This window comes from Malus sylvestris, chromosome 4 (genome assembly GCF_916048215.2).
Source record: "Malus sylvestris chromosome 4, drMalSylv7.2, whole genome shotgun sequence".
Taxonomy (NCBI): Eukaryota; Viridiplantae; Streptophyta; class Magnoliopsida; order Rosales; family Rosaceae; genus Malus; species Malus sylvestris.
The window spans coordinates 3681773-3694155 of NC_062263.1; the positions used below are offsets into that span (position 1 = coordinate 3681773).

The 12383-nt window shown below is 39.1% G+C and overlaps 1 protein-coding gene across 1 annotated transcript in view; it reads right to left on the minus strand.

Moving 5' to 3' along the window:
- LOC126618435 (uncharacterized) overlaps positions 1-1728 on the minus strand; it is a 74215-nt gene extending 72487 nt beyond the window's left edge. Inside the window, exon 1 of the transcript XR_007621713.1 lies at positions 1623-1728. The gene's annotated coding sequence lies outside the window, so the exon portion shown is untranslated. The remainder of the gene's footprint in view (positions 1-1622) is intronic.
- Between the last annotated feature and the right edge of the window lie 10655 nt (positions 1729-12383).

Sequence of the window (12383 nt, forward strand, 5' to 3'; positions counted from 1 at the left end):
ATCCAATCCATGTTCAAGCGTTCTATGGAAATCATAATATAATAGAAAGAAAACTAAGGGATAGGTCGATTACTTGCGCCCCAAGTAACTTCGGACTTCTCGTTTATCAAGGATTGTCGTGGATGGGTTAAGTCCACATAAAGTTCTTTTTTATGCCTTGAGGCCAAGGACTTTTATACTAATCAGATTTACATGCCTGCAGGCTTAAGACTTGGATCTGATTTGAACACTGAAGATATATTCAAATCGGATCTAAGTATTGAGGAAGCCTTTTCATCATGATTTTGCTAGAAACAACTTGTATATAACTGGAAGTATACAACATATTACTAGGCTTTTAAAGAAAGAAAAGACAAAGACAGAGCCAAGAAGGTCGGGCAAGATTAAACCTTATCAGTTAAGGCTGATCTTCTTGCAGGTCCCTTCTTTGCAGCTTTGTCAAAGGTCTGAAAGCTTAGAGAGAGAGAGAGAGAAAGAGAGAGAGAGAATACAAAAGTGAATCGATACTACAACAAGTTTGAACAAGGTAGCAGAGCTATTACAGAGGTTGGGAGAAGGGACTATCCCGCGGGGGATAAAGGTTTATCCCGAATGGGATGAAGGCTTGGGCTGACTACAGCTTCGTTTGAAGGCAAATCTGGCTTTGAGCAGAGTTTTGGCTTGCATTTGTTTGTTTGTTTAAGTGTCCTTGTTCCTGTCTTCTCTTCCTCCTTTTATAGACGACTCGGCTTGGCTTCCTGTAGCAACAGCTTTGCCCGAATGCGGTCTGAGGGTGATGACTCATCAATTTTATTACATGTAATGCCACCATAAAGTACTTTTTGGGCTGTGCAGTCTGATCAGTCTACACCACTTGATCCTTGGGTAGGTAGGCAAGTGGCCCTTTTCCTGCTTCCTAAGTCTCATCCGGACTTTCTGTTGGGCCGACTCCACCTTTGGGCCTAAAGTTCAGTTTTAACCCTAACAAATACTGGCACAATGGCTGATGAGATAAGTACGTTGCCAGGAGGAAATTCTGCTTTGGTTAAGATGGGGTTCTAGAAAACACATCATCTCCAAACGATGAGTCGGGTGTTGCTGCAAGATTTATCTTGGGTGCAGGTATTCTAGCTGCAGCCGGGCCTAATCGTGCTGCCTTCACCATTTCTGGCGTAAGTTCTCTCTTACTTTGTGCCACAGTGACAATTCTAAGGCACTGCCTGACCAAGAAAACTAGTCTGCCCCGGGTCTGCACGTGCCCAAATCTGCCAATAAATATAAGCAACCAATATAAACTAGAAGATATCCTCGTCCAAAACAAAAACTAGAACATATCCAAACTTCTGTTACGAAAAGATAATGAGAAAGTACACTCATATAATCAATATTTAACATATTATGCCCCCGGTTATCATTTTATACGAAAATTCCTTCAGCAAAACAAATATACAGCTTCAAGAACCTTTTTGTCGATATGATCATGACCCAATAACATTTCCCTTGTATGCTACAATCCTAACTATTCCGTAGTCATCTTATGCTGCAGGTTTTCACTACTACACAATGGCAATGTAATAAACAATCCTTGGGTCATACAACACATTTCTAAAGACTGCTTACCACTTACGGTCGAAAGGATACACCAAAAAGTAAATTAATGACCTGATAACATAACTCTCTCAACCTCACTAACTATAGTATAAATCCTTCATCTACTTATTTTGTACCATTTGAACATCAATTCCGCATTATACTACGATCGGGAGGGGCTAAGTCAAACCCCTCGGGTAAAATAAGAACAGCCCCGACACGAAATAAAAATCTCAGCTTAGATCAGCAAATTACAACATCCATAGCTCACATTAACCACTTCAACTACAATTACACTAAAATTACACAAATATAATCACACACTACAATATACATTCACTTATACATATAAATATATATATATACAAGCATATACATATAGAGAAGGTACCTGCGCAAGACCTGTTTGGGGGAGACCGGATCCCTGGAAGAAAGCCGTGAAGCCACTAATCCGGCCATTGCGTTCCAAACTGATTTGGAACACATTTGCACCAACATAAAATCTCGATCAACCACTATAATTACACAAATTTAAGCATACACACTACAATATACATCCACTTATATATATATACACACACACACATACAAGCATATACATATATATATATACACACACATACAAGCATATGCATATATGGACTACGCTATCCTCGTGCGAACATTCTTTGCTTTAAATTTTATGGATTTAATATCTGTTTATTGAGTTTGTAGCTCATGGAATGCAGCTTGCTGCAATCCAACCCATTGGAAAAAGCTAGACATGACTGTGCTCAAGATTATTTTTGTTGTTTACTTGCTTGCACATGCCAACAAGCCTTTGAGTAGTCCTTATGAAAACACGCCAGCATAGATGGGAGGAAGAAGAAGGGGCATGCACAAGCAAGTGAACAGTGAGCATACATGGCTGATAAGTCTAGGGCCGGCTCTGAGGGTAGCGACAGTAGGCGGGGCTGCCTAGGGCCCCCAAATTATATATATATATATATATATATAAACTAATATTACAAACTTTGTTTGATCAAATAAGAAGTATACAGACTTCGAGTCTTTGAGTATTTGTTTATAGAATTTTGTTAACCATATAGGTTACCATTGCCTCTGCAGAAAGAAGTTTTTCAAAATAAGATGATCAAATCTTATCTTCGATCAACTGTGTCACAAGAAATATCAAATTAGTTAGCTATGACACTCCCCAATCCCGATATTCCCCGAATACTAGGGTAGGCACGTGCTGGCCGACACCCGAGGGCGACGAAAGCCATTTATTGAGTGCAATTGCTGAAAACAAGGGATGGATAAGACTTATAAATATAAAAGAATAATGAATATGCATTTAAGGAACGTGTTCAGAGCATACAACTAACTAGAACACTAAGGAAATAATATAAAATTAAATGAACAAATGAGTGGGTCTTACACCGAGAGGACTCGAAGATGCTGATGCGGAAGTGTCTTGACGCCGGGATTGTATGCCTCAATTCTAAGCCCTGAAGGGGGCGCAAAAAAAACATGAGTGGACCAAGTTATCAACATACTAACCCCCAAGTTTTATGAAAACACATATATATCATGATAAACATAGGTTTTCCGAAACTTAGCATGCCGTGCAATGTCTCAAATCATAAATTGTATATATAATAATCACTAGTGAGTTGTCCAATAACCCCCAGGCCCCATGCCGGCTCCTCGTCTCTGAGCAGACAGTAAGAGGAAAATACACTCCAAGCCTCATGCCGGCTCCCCGTCCCTTTGCTAATAGCCAGAGGAAACACACTCCAGGCCCTATGCCAACACCAAACCGTCGCCCGAGACAGACCGGAATCTATCCCTAAGTCCCGTAGCGGAAAGGACCACTAGGTAAGTACAAAACCATTGAACATATATATATTGAAAAGCAACTTCATAGTATAAAGTCATCCATCATCTATACTATAAAGAGGTGTTCTAAACATGTTCTAAATATCATATCTTCATCCATCAGATATTCTATAAGAACACGGGTTATAGGAAAAATAATAGTAATTCAATCTAGCCTCAGTAAGCATGTTATCTCACAAAACATTTCATAAAACATAATCATTAAATCATGCTTTTCATGTATGCATTTCTATTATTAAAACATGCATTTTTAGAAGGGATCCACTCACATATACTTAGCCGCCGAAGAGCCACGCAAACTAGCAATCACAGAAACGTCACAAATAATTGCCCCTAAGCACATAAAGGGTACAATTAATAAAACTCTATTATAACAATTGAATTTGAGAAAACAGATATCGAAAACGGATTCAGGACGTCAAATTACCCTAAGAAGGGTTCCGGTTAAATTTCGTATAAGTCAATAGAATATTATCTGATGGAATATTCCCTAACGAAATATTCCACAAAAGGATTTGAGCCGGCTAGGGTTTAGGGTTGGAAAGGTTAAAGGGTTTAGGCTTAGAGTTTTAGGCAATTGGGTTGGGTCCTTAAGGGTTTAGGGTTTTAAGGAAATGGGCTTAAAGCCCGGCCCCAAGGCCAAGGGCCTAAGGGGAGAGAGAGACATCCTGAAGGCTTTAAGCCTTTAAAGGCTTAGGTCTTTGGGGCTTCAACACAAACGGCCCAAAGGGCCATTAACTTAAAACAATTAAAAATAAAACAAAAAGAAAATAAAAGGGGTTTGGGCTTAAAACAACGGGCCTAAAGCCCTGGGTTTGGCACGGCCCAAAGGGTCTGGTCGTTGCTGCTCGCCTGAGCTAAACGGAAGGGAAGGTCGGATTTCGGCCGGAAACTTTCCTAACTTTAAACGCTCATAACTTTGTCAATATTCAACGAAATCGAGTGATTCAAAAACGAAAATCATAGTTCTCGAAGAGACGAAGAGAATGGTACCTCTCATGATGTCTAACTCGACGTTTTTTGGCCGGAAAATGCCTCGAAAGAAACATAGGTCGTCAGAAACTGGGTAAGATTTAAATGGGTATAACTTCTTCAATACTCAACGAAATTGGGTGAAACAAAAAGGAAAGTTGTAGTACTTAGTGAGACAAAGAGATTCATACCTTGCACACTGGCCAACTCGGCGTGGTTTGGCCAGAAATTGGCTCGAAAGCAGTCAGACTCGCCAGAGGTTATTTTCTTGGTTTCGTCATTCCTCGTAGCGACGGGAGAGAGAGAGAGAGAGAGAAGGCTGATGATGGCGATGTTGAGGATGGTGGTGTTGTCCACCTCGAGCAGGTGGTGTGATGAAGTGTGTGGATGGGTGCTCACGGTGATAGAGAGGGAGAGAGATGAGTGAGTTTCGAGAGAGAGAATGGAGTGTGTAGAGAAAGAGAGAAGAAAGAAGAAGGGGTCATGGGGGACAAAAATCAAGGTGTGGGCCCCTTGGGCACACCAATTAAAACCCAAAAACAATTTTAAAAGCAAGATAATCTCAAATTTAGTGAAAATACAATTTAAATTAGGGGTGAGTGTAACAATCTACCCACCTTAAAGAATTTCGTCCCCGAAATTTAAATTCACTTACTAAACTGAAATACTCGTAAATAGGAAGAAGAATATATATACGTAACGAAGAAATCAAGTCAGAGTGGGTGCATCAAAGAGAATATGCCACACCATCGCGAGCAGGTTGCACAATCCTCTATCATGCCTCTAAGCTCTTACTTTCTTCCTCATCAGTGTAAAAGTAGAAACATACTTTAATAAGATATAAAGTCGAAAACACAAAATAGCTTAAGGTCAAAAGTAAGTACATAAAATACAATAACGTCAAAATAGAGATGTACTAACATATAGGTTGAAAATTCGTGCTGAACTTAAAACTGAAAACGGAGGTACTTCCCCCAAAACATTTGTAACACCAAAAACAAATAACTAAGGTAAAGGAAGTTAAAATCTTTATATTGAAAACAAAAACTGAAAAATGAGAGTGGGTCTCGCCCAAGCATACGAAACGTAACGCACTTCAAGAACATGAGTCTTTGGATCAAGTCCCAAGAATAACAATTCCGTAACAACTGCTGAAGACGGATCTTCCTGCCCACTTGCTTAACGAACCCAACAAATAAGTTATTGATACCACAGTCGGCCACCCGCGATATCGATCACACATTTGTTGTCTTGATAAGCAAGCAATAATTTCTTGATGGTGCACAATTTCACACGTCAAAAATTTGATCCTTTGAATACAAGTCGTTCAACTCCTCTATCAACCAATGTTACCTGTAGAAAGTCTCGTACCATGTCGCAACAGTGCCCTACCCAAACCAAACAAAACAGAAATTGTTGTCGTAAAACTTTATTCAGCACCAAGCATTCTATCCTCCTCAGTTATTCGAAATGTGACCAACTACTCCAGTGTTTCACCAGTAAAGGACCCTTTTGAAAACTGTACCTTGGGATTCAAGAAAAGTGGCTACCATGTTAGTAGTAGACCCAAAAGCTCGAGCCAAGCAAGCAGAAAACGATAAGTCACCATTCCCAACAAGCAGTATCTCTTGGGAACTGTTGTAGTGCTCAATCCACCTCTCCATTTTTGCTTAGTTGCAGATTTCTAGTCAAACAAGGCCAAAAACATTTCGAAATTCACAATACTTTGTGAGAGCTGCTTCAAAGTTCAAAAATTAAACATGGAACCTCTGAATCAACAGAATGACGAAGAAGAAACATACGAAGCAGCATGCGTATGCATGCAGTGACACGATTGGCTATCTTAAAGTGATGCTCTTGAGCAAACCAATGCTCAATGAGTCCAGAAAAGTTTAGAGCAAAGCTCGATCTTCATACAATGATGAATATGGTAGAGTCTCAAGCCATTACACTGAAAATTACAAGGTTGTATGCTCTGAACACGTTCCTTAAATGCATATTCATTATTCTTTTATATTTATAAGTCTTATCTATCCCTTGTTTTCAGCAATTGCACTCAATAAATGGCTTTCGTCACCCTCGGGTGTCGGCCAGCACGTGCCTACCCTGGTATTCAGGGAATATCGGGATCGGGGCGTGTCAGATTGGTATCAGAGCCTAACCTTGGCTGTGGTGTGTCGACGAGGACGTCGGGCCCTTAAGGGGGTGGATTGTAAGATCCCACATTGCCCAGGGGAGTGATCCTTATATGTATATTCCCATCCCTACCTAGCACGAGGCCTTTTGGGAGCTCACTGGCTTCGGGTTCCATCGGAACTCCGAAGTTAAGCGAGTAACGCACAAGAGCACTCCCATGATGGGTGACCTACTGGTAAGTTCTCGTGTGAGTTCCCAGAAACAAAACCGTGAGGGCGTGGTCGGGGCCTAAAGAGGACAATATCGTGCTACGGCAGAGTCGAGCCCAGGATGTGGTGGGGGCCCGGGCTGGGATGTGACAATTTGGTATCAAAGCCAATCCCTGGCCAGAAGTGTGCCGACCAGGACGTCGGGTCCCTAAGGGGGTGGATTGTTAGATCCCACATCGCCTAGGGAAGTGGATCCTCTATGCCTTATATGTATATTCCTATCTCTACCTAGCACGAGGCCTTTATGGAGCTCACTGGCTTCAGGTTCCATCGGAACTCCGAAGTTAAGTGAGTTCGCGCAAGAGCAATCCCATGATGGGTGACCCACTGGGAAGTTCTCGTGTGAGTTCCTAGAAACAAAACTGTGAGGGCGTGGTCGGGGCCCAAAGCGGACAATATTGTGCTACGGCGGAGTCGAGCCCGGGATGTGGTGAGGGCCCGAGCCAGGATGTGACAAGCTATATTTTATCAATTGAAAAAGAATTGGTTGATTAGATTATGTAAACTTAATTTGTACATTTGCGTAAAAAAAACACGAGAGGTATAATATTTCAATAATGTTTGTATATCTTTCTTCTTTTAATATTAATTTTTAATGATGCTTAACGTAGAAATAGACTTTTTCATGTATTTAGCGAATTGTTTTTATACACATCAATTTACAAAGATAGGGAATATGATCTTCACTATTTTTCACAAATGGATCGTTGGACGACTTGAGGTTTTTTCAGTTTCCTCGTATGTTCTATATAATCTTCTTAATTAAATGAAGTAGGTTTGCTGGTAGTGCTACTTCATGCTCATTCATGTTTATTAGTGCCATGAACTCTGTAGTTTTATTTTTCGGTTGAGAAATGCTAATGAGACTCTATGGACTCTCCGCACCTTATGTTTTTGGTACAATTATGTGTCAACATTATAAAAATTGTGCTAAAAACTTGAGGTGGCGATAAGTCTATGGAGAGTGTCACTTTGAGAGTCTCCTTAGCATTTTTTTTACAAGGACTCTATAGGTGTTTATGTATTTTTTGTCCACTATAATTATCTTTTTGGGTTATTTTGTTGCCTTATTATTCGAGGTGATAAAAAAAGAGGAACGGAATACAACTATACTTGGTGGTAAGAGCAGATGCACATACTGATTAGGGTGGTCTCATGACTCACCAGAGGTTCGAAAGATGCCATTGAAGGTTTTTTGGGGATCTTTTGACTAACATTATGACAGAACTAATCTCTTATAAATACAACACACCTTATGACTAACATTCACAACCTCCAATACAATTATGACACATGGCATGGCTATATCCTAACAGGGCTAAAGGGGCATCTAAACATCATCGCTTTAGTGGGAGGATTTGAATGGAGAAGGGAATGGGTGTGATGGATCATGGGTTTGTGGAGAACAAGGGGTTGGACTTCAGAGGTGACGAAGATGTGGTGGAAATTGATTGCCAGACGAGGGTTTTCAACCGCCTTCTGCTCTTTTTTGAGCTGCGAGAGCTTGGAGCGGGTGTTTGTGTTTGAAACGGGTTTTGAAAAACCTAAAAACTGTGTTTGGCAGCAAATCGTTTAAGTACTTTTTTTAGAAGCACTTAAATATTTAATGGTTAATAGCATTTTGCACCTTAGACCGCCTCCAACAGTTCTTTAAATGTAACTCTTCCAATGTACCATAAAAACTTTAGAAAAACTACCATATTTTTAGATTAGGTACCAATTGATAGGTCAGTCCAAATCATCTTATACTTATCACTAAATCTCACTAAATTTTTCGAGAATTAGTGGCCGGCCAACCAACTTTTTGGCGACTTTTCTGGCAACCCTCAACTTTTTTGGTGATTGGCTGGACAACTATCCAGCATTCAATCGAACAACTTTTCGGCCATAAAGAAAACATGACTTCAAAATGTCTTCAATGGAATTTGAACACAAGACCTCAAAATAGACCTGTAAGCAGATCAGATTTTGATCAGTTCAAACTTGATCCATATTCATATCCATTTATAATCAAATTAACAAAATCAATTCCTCGGGTCTAACTTGTCAATCCATGTCCGATTAGCATTAAATTCAGATCAGATGAGACTAAGACCTAGAAAAGACTAAAATATCATTAGCAACCTCATCCTTTTATTATATATATATATATATATATATATATATATATATAGTTTTATCACAAATGGTCTTTTATGTTTTGTCAATTCATCAGTTTGGTACCTTATGTTTCAAACTCATAAATTTTTCTTTATCTGTTACTTTGCTTCTCAATGTGGTCCTTACCGTTTAACTCCGTTAAAAATTTCATTAATGTGATGTGTGGGACCCAGAGGGGCCTAGAAAGTCAATCATAATAATGCCACATGGACTAATTATTCGTTTTTAAAATTATTTCAAATTCCAAAACAATAAAGAACCACTATCTCACTCCTTATAAAGCCAATACTAAGCCAATCATACGGCATTTTATTTTTGGCAAACAAAAATGTTTGAAAATTTTAAATTCTAGAGTTTTACCACAAATAGTCCCTTATGTTTTGTCAACCCATCAGTTTGGTTCTTTATGTTCCAAACTCATCAATTTCATCATTCATTTCTTGCTTCGGTCATCAATGTGTCCTTCCATCTAACTCTGTTAATGAAATACGTTAATGTGTAATGTGGCACCAGTGTAAGGCCCACAAAGCCAATTACATAATGCCAAGTGGATTATGTAAAAAACAACATATAATATAAATAAAAAAGATAAATATAGACTCGGCAAAATGAATTTGGGATACATTTTAAATGCAAATTCATTTGAATTTTAAATGAGTATTAAAATCCTACAATGTCACTGAAAACGAAATTTAATGATATTGTGTGTTGGTCCCAATCTAAATATAGCCGTTGTCTAAATTTGCCACATAGACAAATATTTGGAGAAATATTGACGTCACGTGTTATTGCCAATCTACGTACACCACATGGACAAATCCTTTAAGAGATATTGATGTGTTATTGCCAATCCGTATATAACACGTGTGTCTTAAACGTATTTGATGGTAATTCTATATAAATCTATTCGATGTTATTGCCAATCCATATACATTCATAGTCTTCCTCAAATCACTACGCATTGCAATTCATATTGCTTTCAAATCACTCTTGTTCTTTGCTTTTATGTTCGACCATTGTGCCATCCTCGATATCTTGCCACGTTGGTTAAAGCTTGAGCTCCTTGAGCCATGAGGCGTGTTCAAATCCAATCACTGCAATCGGGTTCTAGGTTGGTAGAACAAGTTGTCTGAGGCGAGGGGTTTTTGCGGCTGCGTAGATCAAATGGTAGTCTATTACGAACACAGAGAAATGGAAAACCAAGGAAGATAAATTCCCCAGCTGAGACGTGAAGCACTCTTCAATATTCCTATCAGTGTTTCGCTTGATTGACCAAGTACACAATCTTCGAGGAGCATTGAAGAAGTTAAACTTTGACACAGTCAGGTCAAGCTTTTTCCAGTGAATTGTCTTGCAGCAAGCTGCATTCCAAGGAGCTTCAGACCCGAGTAAGGGGTATGAAATCTAGAAAATATAAAGTGACGAATATTTTTAACAGCATATCATAGTCCATGTTTGCACAATTTTTAGCTCGGGATCTCCGTCATTTCGAAAGAGATTGTACCTCAACAATGACAGCTTGTCGATCCAAGTAGCTAAAAATTGGTGGCTGTCAACATAAATATATCTTGTCCTAGAGTGTATCTTGGTGCTCTTTTGGTGTACACATGCATGAAAGAAATGAGACAGGTTCTTATAGAGGGTATTTTAGGACTTAAAATTACAGAAAACTCCTTTGCTTTGTAATGGCAATCTAAACTTTCAATTTGTTGATTGGATACTTGAAGTATTTATGTTTATGAAACTAAATCCTGCATGCAGTCTGACATGTGTATGAGGAAACATAATGAAACTAGCGTTACTCCTCTCAATTGTGTTCTAAGAGCACATATTTAGGACACAATTGGGTGTTTATTCCTTCCAATAATGTGCTCGTATGACACAATTGGGAGTAATAATAAGCACCATGACGCTAGGTTAATTCCAGTTCCTCCTACAGAAGTAAGATTGCATGTAGGGTTCAATCTAAGAAACATAAGACGCTTCAAGTCTCCACCAACATATAGGAAGTTTTAGATTGCCGTTACAAACCAAAGAGAATTTTCTATAATTTAAAGCCTAGAAAACCCTCTATAAGAACCTATCTCATTTCTTCCACGTGTCATCACACGGTCCTCAGAGCTACAACAAAATAGCACCAAGATATACTCTCTTAGGACTTGTAGCTCTTAAGACTTGTGATGACAAATGGAAGAAATGAGAAAGGTTCTTATAGAGGGTACCTAGGACTTGAAATTATAGAAAACTCATTTTGCTTTGTAACGACAATCTAAAACTTTAAATATGTTGGCTGGAGACTTGAAGTGTCTTATGTTTTTGAAACTGAAACCTGCATGCAGTCTGACATGTGTATGAGGAAATGGAATGAACCTAGCATCATGAGTGATAACTCCTCACAATGAGCAAATATTGGACACAATTGGGTGCTTATTCCTACCAGTAATGTGCCCATATGACACACTTGGGAGTCATAATAAACACCCATGAGGCTAAGCTTTTCCAATTCCTCCTACATATGTCAGATTGCATGCAAGGTTCAATCTGAAAAACATAAGATGCTTCAAGTCTCCAACCAACGGTTTGAAAGTTTTAAATTGCCGTTACAAAGCAAAGAGAGTTTTCTGTAATTTCAAGTCTAAGGACATCCTCTTTTAGAACCTATCTCATTTCTTCCACGTCACTATCATCACATAATCTTAAGAGACAAAACAAAAGAGCACCAAGAAACAGTCCGTGATAAGATGTATTTATGTTGATCATAATTCGAGCCACCAAATTTTAGCTACTAGGATGTACAAGTTATCATTATTCAGGAACAATCTCTTATACAATGGCAGAGATCTGAAGTTCGAAACTGTGCGAATATGGACTACACTATTCTCGTGCGAATATTCTTCACTTTTAAATTATCTGAATTTGATAACCGTTTCTTGGGTTTGTAGCTCATGGAATGCAGCTTGCTGCAATCCAACCCATGGGAAAAAGCTTGACCTGATTGTGCTCAAGATTATTTTGTTGCTTGGACGTGCCAACAAGCCTTTGAGTAGTCCGTAAGAAGAAAGCCCAGCATAGATGGAAAGAAGAAGAAAAGGCATGCTCATACAAATAAACAATGAGCATACAGCGGTAATGATATTCGAGTCTCCAATGTCCTTGTTGGTGCATATATGCAGAATGGAATTGACTGAGAAAGCTGAGGCATTGCATCTGCACACTTTGGAGAGAGGAGGTCAACCAGATTATAAGACATGGGAGTTCCTTATGGAAGGAAGGTTGACATAGGAGCCCCGGTTAATACTGGATCCACCAATGGTTGGTGGTTTCAAAGAAAATTAAAATGAGTGCCCAACAATCAACTATTTCCTTTCCTTTTCAAAGAAAAAACCAACAATTTCT